General features: G+C 45.7%; 1 long non-coding RNA gene across 2 annotated transcripts; it reads left to right on the top strand.

The window, feature by feature from the left end:
* The first annotated feature begins 5,629 nt into the window (after window positions 1–5,629).
* LOC135983288 (uncharacterized) lies at window positions 5,630–9,804 on the top strand. Of its 2 annotated transcripts, none has more exons than XR_010600866.1 (2): window positions 5,630–5,977; window positions 7,342–9,804. It is a non-coding gene; the product is annotated as an uncharacterized LOC135983288 (long non-coding RNA). The 2 variants fall into 2 exon arrangements; XR_010600867.1 differs by having other exon boundaries at window positions 7,336–9,804.
* Window positions 9,805–10,339: the final 535 nt, after the last annotated feature.

Below are 10,339 nucleotides of genomic sequence, written 5' to 3'. Positions count from 1 at the left end.
GATTGGCAACAGCATGATTTGTGGGTAAGATCTGATTTGTATATTAACCTGGGTCTGGGGCTTGGTCCTTTGGGATCAGGAGAACCTTTTTTCTTTTACTGGGATATTGGTTTTCATAACCATTTGTCCCCATAACGAGTGGCACTGGTGGTGATACTGGGAAACTGGAGTGTCTACGGGAATTGCTTGTGTGACTTGTGGTTAGCCAGTGGGATAAAACCAAAGTGCTCTCTGGCTGGCTGGTCTCTCAAAGGTGATGAAATATTCAGCAATATCACTGGATTCATCATACTCTGGACATAGTTGCTCCCATTTGTGGATTTTTGGGGAAGGATTCTTGGGGTTATTCGGTAGACCCATCTTAGCCCTTTCCAGATCTAAGCGCTTCAGCTCTCTGTATTGAAGCGTTTCACCTCTGCCTCAAAGCGTTTTGTCTCCACTTCTGTCTCCAAGCATTTTTGCCTCCATCTGTCTTTCATGTTCTTTCTGGCTCTCTTCAGCTTCAAATCTGGCTAATTCTAGTTTTTTCTGGACATCACTTTCTGTCTGCCTAGCCTTCCTGCGCTTAGCCTAGCCTAACCCGAGAGCTAGAAAGAAAAAAAAAACAGCTTGTGAATTCCCTTGCAGGACTTAACTACTCTGCCCTGAGGCAGAGAAAAAAACCCTCCAACTGCTCTCAGCTAAAAAAACAAAAATAAAGTGTCCTTCTTAAAAAAAAAAACTCCCTTGCTTTCCAAGCAGCCAAAAGAAAGGGGGAAAAAATCCTTTTAATATCCTGAGGTTTGTGCTTCTGGTTCAAAATGATCTCATCGCTCTGCCGCCATGTCAGGGTTCTCTCTCCACTCTAAACTCTAGGGTACAGATGTGGGGACCCGCATGAAAGATCCCCTAAGCTTATTTCTACCAGCTTAGGTTAAAAACTTCCCCAAGGCACAAATTCCTTCCTTGCCCTTGGATGGGTACTGCTGCCACCACCAAGTGAGTTAGAAAAAGATTCAGGAAAAGGACCACTTGGAGTTTCTGTTTCCCCAAAATATCCCCCCCAAGCCCCTTCACCCCCTTTCCTGGGGGAGGCTTGAGAGTAACCAAGGTGAGCACCGACCAGCCCCTTGGGTTTTTAGGACACTAAAAACCAATCAGGTTTTTAAAAAACAGAACTTTATTATAAAGAAAAAGTAAAAGAAGCACCTCTGTAAAATCAGGATAGAAGGTAGTTTACAGCGTAATCAGATTCAAAACACAGAGGATTCCCCTCTAGGCAAAACTTTAAAGTTACACAAACAGGGATAAACCTCCCTCTTAGCACAGGGAAAATTCACAAGCTAAAACAAAAGATACTCTAATGCATTTCCTTGCTATTACTTACAATTTCTGTACTTTTAGATGTATCATTCAGTAGGAGCTGGATTACTTGCTTGGTCTCTCTCTTTGTCTCCCGAGAGAACAACAACAGCCCCAACAAAAACCTTCCCCCACAGATTTGAAAGTATCTTCTCCCCTTATTGGTCCTTCTGGTCAGGTGCCAACCAGGTTATTTGAGCTTCTTAACCCTTTACAGGTAAAGGAGGGATTTTATGCTACCTGTAGCTATATGTTTATGACGGGGTGATGGAATGTTGGGGGCGGGAAGGTTCCATGGCCTTTGGGGTGATGGAACATTGGGGGCGGGAAGGTTCCATGGCCTTTGGGGTGATGGAACATTGGGGGCGGGAAGGTTCCATGGCCTTTGGGGTGATGGAACGTTGGGGCGGGAAGGTTCCACGGCTGCTGGAAGTGACAGCTGTCAGACAGAAGCAATGGGGGCAGCGGGGCAGCTGGAGAGAGGGGGGGTCACAAACCTGTGAGCAGGGCCAATGCCCCAGGAGAACCCAAGGGGCATTGGAGCAACTGAGTTCCCAGCCACAGGGAAGTGTGACTGGGGCAGCACTAGGACCTGCCAGCAAGGGACAGGACCATGGCACGGCTAACCAGCCAAACATCCTCCCTGCTGTCCCTGTCCCCCGTGCCCGTCTGCCACCTGAACCACGGCACCGCTAACTAGCCAAACTCCTCTGTTTGCCGTCCCCGTCTCCCGTGCACATCTATCGGTGTCATGCACTCCGAGGCCCTGTGCTCTCTCTCAGCTCCGTCCGGTCCCTGGGGGGACCCTCTACACCAGGGGTGGACAAACTTTTTGGCCTGAGGGCCACATCGGGTTTTGGAAATTGTATGGAGGGCCAGTTAGGGGAGGGGGGCGTGGCCCGGCCTCCACCCCCTATCCGCCCCCCCCCGCTTCTGGCCCCCTGACGCCCCCCCCCGGACTCCTGCCCCATCCAAACCCCACTGTTCCCTGACGGTCCCCCTGGGACCCCTGCCCCATCCACCCTCCCTGTCCCCTGACCCCCCCCGGAACCCCCACCCCAGACTGCCCCCTGCTGCCCCATCCAACCCCCCACCCTGCATTCCTGACTGCCCCCTGGGATATTGCAGTTCCTAGTACACAGATTTCACCCTTGAAACCTGGCCCAGTCCCCTCAGCTGGAGTCTTCTGCGCACCCTTGTTGCTTGCAGCATAGGTGGGGGGAGGAGAAAGGCCCAGCGTGGGGCCCCTGTGTCTGTTTCATACCCTCAGTCCATGTGCTTGGGACACACAAGGCCAGGCCTGTCTGGGGGCGTTGCTGAGTCCCCAGGCCAGGCTGAGCAATTCCCCTGGTGTGGCCTCGTGCAGGTGAGTCATTGCATTGTAGCTCCCTGGCTGGACAATGGCTGGTGATGGGCTGTTTCACACCCCGCCCGGGTGTTAGTTACTTTCCTTGCTGTTGCCTCTGGGGAGCTAATATGTGGGCGATTCCCCAACTCACAGCATGGTTCAGTGACAACCACACAACACAATCTCATAACTTCCTATGCACTAAAGATACACATCTAGGGATAGAGAAATGACTCCCAGCAGATCATAACCTTTCCCCGGATACCTTACAAGGCCTGCTTTCTATGTGAGATCATGATTATATAAAAATGAGGACTATGGGGGTTCCAGGATGCTCCCCCAAGGTAGAGAATGTCACACCCACCTTATAGTAATTTAATCTAGACCATATTTCTCTGGTTTGCTTATAAGACTGTCCTGTAGGACTGTGTCAAAAACCTTACCAAAAATCAAGATATATCCTGGCTAGTGCTTCCCCCTAATTACTAGACCAACAACCCTGTCAAAAAAGGAAATGATGGGCTGTTATAGAGGATAAGAACATAAAAGTGGCCATACTTGTTCAGACCAAAGGTCCATTAGCCCAGTATCCTGTCTTCTGATAGTGGCCAATGCCAGGTGCCCCAGAGGGAATGAACAGAACAGGGAATCATCAAGTGATCCATCCCCTGTCACCCATTCCCAGCTTCTGGCAAACAGGCTATGGACACCATCCCTGCCCATCCTGGCTAATAGCCATTGATGGACCTATCCTCCATGAATGTATCTAGTTCTTTTTTGAACCCTTGGCCTTCACAACATCCCCTGGCAAGGAGTTCCACAGGTTGACTGTGCATTGTGTGAAGAAATACTTCCTTTTATTTGTTTTAAACCTGCTGCCTATTAATGTCATTTGGTGACCCCTAGTTCCCGTATTATGAGAAGGAGTAAATAACACTTCCTTATTTACTTTCTCCACACCAGTCATGATTTTATAGACCTCTATCCAATCCCCCCTTAGTCATCTCTTTTCCAAGCTGAAAAGTCCCAGTCTTATTAATCACTCCTCATATGGCAGACACTCCATGCTCCTAATCATTTTTGTTGCCCTTTTCTGAACCTCTTCCAAGTCCAAGATATCTTTTTTGAGATGGGGCGACCACATCTACACGCAGTATTCAAGATATGGGCGTACCATGGATTTATATAGAGGAGTTATGATATTTTCTGTCTTATTATCTATCCCTTTCTAATTGTGACCAAGTTGGGGATTTTTGTAGTGTTTTACATGAATAGTGCGTGCCTCAGTTTCCCTGTGTGCTGCATGTTTAACAAGGTGGTGGGAGAGGGTTTGTTGTTGCAGAGGACCAGGTGTGACCTCGCCTGGCAGCCGGGAGCCCCAGACAACGTCCTGGAGATGGGGAACCCCAACAACTGGTGACCAGGTGACTAAGAGGCCTCTAATGATACCTCAATCTGGGACAGTTCCTCAGATCTGTCACCTAAAAAGAATGGCTGTTTTGAGACTCTCCCTCACATCCTCAGCTGTAAAGACCGATGCAAAAAATTAATTTAGTTTCTCTGCAATGGCCTTATCGTCCTTGAGTGCTCCTTTAGCATCTCGATCGTCCCGTGGCCCCACTGGTTGTTTAGCAGGCTTCCTGCTTCTGATGTACTTAAAAATGTTTTTGCTATTACTTTTTGAGTCTTTGGCTAACTGTTCTTCATGTAGTAAGAGGAGGCCCTGAGATATAAACCTTGGTATCAGAGGCCTGGTATGAGGCCTGAGGCCTGAACTAAAGTAATGGTCAAGACTTTGCAAACATAAAGCAAAGTGAAGCTGTGAGCCAGAGGCAGGCCCTGCTCACAGAAGCTGGCAAGGAAAGGGCTGATGCTGCAAAAAGAGACATACCTACAAGGTACCGAACACCAGATATCAGAACATACACTATACCGGAACATTCCACAGATAACATGGAACAGGCCGACCCATCCCAATGACAGGGGCAAAAGGGTAAAATGATGGATAGAGTTGTTTTGATCGAACCAACATGTACAAGGTGAGAGGCGGCACCTTACTACGTAGAGGGGTTGCACCTTACTGCGTAGAGGGGTTGCACCTCAAAACGTCAGGAGTGATGTGTAACTTGTTTTAGGGTTACCATATCTCGTAAATAAAAAAAGAGGACCCTCCACGGGCCCTGGCCCCGCCCATTTCCCCACCCATAGCCCCGCCCCAACTCCGCCCCTTCTCCACCCTAACTCCGCCCCCTCCTCCCTCCCACTCCCAGCCACGCGGAAAGGGCTGCCCCAGCGCTACCGGCTTCAGGGTTTGCCGGGCAGCCCCCAGACCCTGCGCCCCCAGCTGGCGCTTCCCCAGCGCAGCTGGAGCCCAGGAGGGGAAGCGCCCAGCCGGGGGCGCAGGGTCTGGAGGCTGCCCAGCAAACCGTGAAGCCGGTAGCGCTCGGGCTTTGGGCAGCCCCCTTGCCTCCGGACCCTGCGCCCCCAGCCGGGCACTTCCCCTCCCGGGCTCCGGCGGCTCTGCGTAACTTACACTGTGTCAGTTACACAGAGCCGAAGAGGAGCAGAGCTGCCGCGGCTGGAGGCTCTGCTCCTCTTCGGCTCTGTTTAAGAGCCGGGCTGCCCCAGCGCTACCGGCTTCGGGAAGCCCCCATGCCTCCAGACCCTGCGCCGCCGGAGCCCAGGAGGGGAAGTGCCCGGCTGGGGGTGCAAGGTCCAGAGGCATAGGGGCTGCCCAAAGCCGGTAGCGCTCGGGCAGCCCGGCTCTTAAACAGAGCCGAAGAGTCGGGGAGGAGCAGAGCCGCCATTTTCCCGGACATGTTCGGCTTTTTGGCAATTCCCCCCGGACGGGGGTTTGACTGCCGAAAAGCCAGACATGTCCGGGAAAAAGAGGACGTATGGTAACCCTACTTGTTTGTACCTGTGTATAAGAATGTGTCCCTGGGGTGGTGTCTTTGTCCGGCTGAGGGGGCAGTGAAAAGTCCCGCCACTGAGCTGAGTCCATTGCCGAGCGGCACTTTCTACCAGTATGCCCGGTAGACTAAATAATCTACGGGGAACTGAAATTGTGTCAGGGTCGCAATAAACCTGGCCGAGGTGCCTTTGTACCTTACTAGACTCTGTGGTTATTGGGGGTTCTCGTCGGGTCTGCTGTGTCAGCTATCTGCGCAGAGCTGGGACAGCACACAGAGGGAACACACGCATGCAGCCGAGTGATATCAACAGGAGGAAGCAGAAGCACCACACCGGTAGCATCTGACAACACTGGTGACCCCGACCGCTGATCTGGTAAGTAAGCAAAACTGCCGTGGTAAGAATCGCTATCTAACATGGCAGTAAACCTTGAGCTAGGGAACCCCCTTATCCCCTCCCTTATGATCCCCACGGAGTTTGATAACTGTTGGACCCGCTGGATTGCCAGTAAGGGGGTCCATATGAATTTAAAAAAGAGAGTGGGGAAACATGGACTGGCTTATGTAGAGCGATGGTAGAAACCGAGGCTCTGAGAAACAGTAATAAGAGTAAAAAAGCAAGAATTTTGCAACTCATGTCTCTGGCAGTGAGACGGCTCAGACAGCATGCTGGAATGCTGGCCAAACAAGTAACAGAAAAAACAGGAGAAGTAGAAGAGGTAACCCAGGCAGTCGAGCACTGGAAAGCCCACGCTCTGTTAGCAGAGCAACAGGTGGTCCAAACTCATGATATGCTCGAGCAAGTGAAGCAGGAAAATATAAAATTGGAAACAGCTGTAGAAAACCTGCAGAAGCAAAAAGTGCCGTCCCCTGTTATAAATATTGGTGGTAAACAGCAGGCTTCAGGTAGCTCCCCTGTGCCTGAAGAATGGGGACAGAAGTGGAAAAAAGTGGTCCTAGTAAAATTAAAAGATGAAACGGGGTCCACTGCATTGCAACCACCACCTTATGCTAAAAGCCAGGTTCCAGTTAAACTTAAACTGAGACCTAGACTGGTGCCTGTCAGAACAGGACAAGTAAGTGCACAGAAGGAAAGAGTAGCACATAATACTTTCACAGAATTGGTAAATCAAATGACAGAAAATATAGAACAGTTCACAGAGCACATTAGGAGACAGGAGCTGCGACTCGATCGCAGGGGAGTGAATAAAAAAGCATTTCAAAGTAAAAAACCAAAATGAAGCGGGTTAACACCTAGAATTAATGCATTAACACATGGAGTTGCCCAAAACCAGTTAACTGCAGCAAAAAAGGGCACTCCCGCCATCCATCTGGCATGCACACAAAAGCAACAGACATTGGGAAAACAAATTCAAGTTTTACAAGAGCAGGTAACTACCCCCATTCTCCTCTCAAAGCCAGGATAAAAAACAGGGGCGCGGTTCCTAACTGTGCAGGTTCCCAACTGCTTTGACCCACGGAACCACTCTCCATGCTCATATCTGAAAATAGAACATTCTTTCTCAAATATTTTTACATACCGGTTAAGTTTTGTCCTTTATATGCTTTCTTAGTTTGCTAAACTTGCTGCTGCTGCCTGTACTTTCAAATATTTTGATAGAGTTAATCTCTCTTGGCTCAGGTCTCACTACCTTCCTAGGTTGCTCTTCACACCCCCCCCATCTCCCCCGCCTCTCCTCAATTCTGCTCTCTTTTTGTTTTAAAAGTTAAAAGTTATAGTTTTTACAGAAACCTCCAAAAGATAAAGCAATTGAAAACAGAATAAAACAAGAAACAAAAAGAAAACAAGGTAAAAACTTTACTTTAAATAAATCCCAGTAAATTTAGTATTTTAACCCTTCAGGAATGCAACAGCTGGAATTATCCCTAACTTTCTTGAAGATATGGTTGCCAAGCAACAGAAATGCACACTCTGCTTCTAATCCTAACCACTCACTGTCACGGAGTATTGGGGGACTCAGGGCCCTGCACCCCTGGCTTCCTGCGATTCACCATGACTCTCAGCCAGCCAGTAAAGCAGAAGGTTTATTTGGATGACAGGAATACAGTCCAAGACAGGTCTTGCAGGCACAGACAACAGGACCCCCCTCAGTTAAGTCCAGCTTGGGGTCCCAGGGCATCCCAGCCCACCCCCCTTTGGGGGGTCAGAGCCATCTCTGCCTCCCAGCCATCTTTCCAGCTCGCTTCCAGCCCTCTGCCTTCAGCGACCCCTCCCACAGCCTTTGTTCAGTTTCCCGGGCTAAGGAGTCACCTGGCCTCCAACCCCTTCCTGGGTTCTCATGTTACACACTCAGGTATGCGCCCTCGGGCAGTCTCCCATCCTCCAGTGCAGACTATCCCAGCACACTCCCCTGTCAGCATTCACAGACCACAGTGAGAACAGGCCCAGTTCGTCACACTCACTAATATTTGAAACATGGGCGTTTCTTATTTCCATGTAGCAGAGTTTTAAAATAATGTTAAATAAAAAGTAATGCAAAATTCCGTGTTACCAAATTAATACAATACATTTGGCAAATATTAATATTTTTTTAACAATTTATGTAACAAGTTTTAAATAAGGTAATAATTTGTTTATTCAAATATAACCCTTTTTATTTTTTATTTTTGTTTGCCGTACTTTGTATAGTTATGGATAGAATTCTGGTGCCATTTGTTGTTAATTGTAAGTTTGTCCTGTATGTCATGTGTGTTGTCTTGTGTTGTATGTTGTGTGGGTCACGTGACTATTTTTTATTATTTTTATTTTGTTGCAACAAAAGTCAATTTTATACCCTTTTTAAAAAATTATGTATGTAGTACCACACTATTTTAAGATCATGGTTGGGGTATAATCATAGTATTATTAGCACCAATTTTTTGTGCAAAGTTCAAAAAGGTTTCAGTTACAAATATATGTACATATATTTCTGCCTCAACAAATAATGCAATTGCAAACAAAAAATATTCTCTTATCAATCACAGTTTTGTTTTGTTTTTTAAGATTTTTTTTTTATTATTATTTTGTTATTCAAAGAAAAAATGTAATGGGAAACCTCAACATTAAGGTAGAAATAATATTAACAAAATGTTAATTTCTTGTTTGGGCTTTTTATAAACTTGTTTGCACTTTTAAATATAGTAATAAGAATATCATAACCAAAATGTTTTAAAATAACAATTTATGCATAAAGCTAACCAAACAATTTGAACAGGTTTCCACCTTTGGCTCCCAAACATAGCAAAGCATCATAAAAGTATACCCTCAAATACCCTCAAAGTACTGTACTTAAAATTTATTTTGATTTAATTTTATAGTTGGTTTAATTTTTTATGCTTTTCTTTTGTTATGTTATGTTAATGGGAAGCAGTGGTTGTTAAAGTTGTGCTTCTAAACTGTTAACAAAAGTGAAATTGGTATCAAGCAAATTAACTCTAAAAAGCTTGGTAAAAATTCTGTTAACTCCTTTGCTGAAACAAATTGTTCAGCAAGGGAAATCAATACACCTTCTCATGGAAGATTGTGAGCATTTATTTTAGCCGTTAAACATTACATTTCGTATAAAAATATTAGTAATGTACTTTAAATGAAAATGAATGTCTATACAACAATTGCAAAAGTATAGCTTGTGTTATAAAAGGCTCGGTCCCTATTACATTGTTCTTATTACATTGTAAACAAACTAAGTTAAACTGTGTATTAAGTTTAGGTTACTAAAAACAAAAACAAAAAAACAAAAACTTTACTCTGTTAACTAACAAAAGTTGTTTAAGTTGCATCCCACAGACTAAAGACACCAAAAGACATCACGCCACAAAAATACCAGATGATATCAGTACACAGTGAAGAAACCCCCAAGCATCAAGAACAGAAAAATGAAGTGCTTTATAAATAAGAGACTGGTTAAATACACCTCTATCTACCATATATGGACAATTAAGTTAACAATCAGCTAAAAAACACGAGCTGGACCAGAATAATCCATCATTTAATTTCAATTTGGTTACTATGTAAAAACAACTGTATTATTGCTGTACTACTGTATTATCATTGTACTGTTGTCTTATTGCTGTATTGTATTATTGCTGTACAACACTTACAATGTGCATAACCTTGCTAAACTGTTTAACCAACTCACAGGTAAAAATCAACAAACAAATGGCAGCAAACAACGTGAAGGCAAAAAAAAAAAAAAAACAAAGTGGTAAACAAACAAAAAGTTACATAGTAACTACAAATTGGGTAAACAAATTGCCTGTTAGTACCAGTCATAATTTGGTTCAGTGACACTGCATCCTAACTGAGGCACATGTTATTCAAAACAATCATGTTCAGTGTCTGGGTACCAATACTACATCCTCACACAGCACTATTTGATAAATTGGTTACTGTCCATTCAGTAGGTTATCTGGAAGACAGCATCCATAAGAAACAACTGGATCTATGTCAACTACTGGTGTATCGCCGAGCCGTGCAACCAATGGAACAGAGACGCTGGCCACTTCTATTTCCTGCCCAGTGAAGCTAACCAGAGGGTGACAACCAGCAGTAAGGGTAACCTATAACATGAATGGACAGTACTGGGTAGTAACTAATTACAATATATTTATATATAAAGGCCTCAGTGGTAGTGTCACTACTCCAAATTTCTGTTTTACTTCTTATATACATAGCTCTGTGGGACACACCATCACAATCCCTATCCAGTATTTTAAAACAATCAGCCTCCTACTAATG

The sequence above is a fragment of the Chrysemys picta genome, chromosome 4 (genome assembly GCF_011386835.1).
Source record: "Chrysemys picta bellii isolate R12L10 chromosome 4, ASM1138683v2, whole genome shotgun sequence".
Classification (NCBI taxonomy): domain Eukaryota; kingdom Metazoa; phylum Chordata; order Testudines; family Emydidae; genus Chrysemys; species Chrysemys picta.
This window is presented reverse-complemented; position numbering and strand designations above follow the sequence as displayed.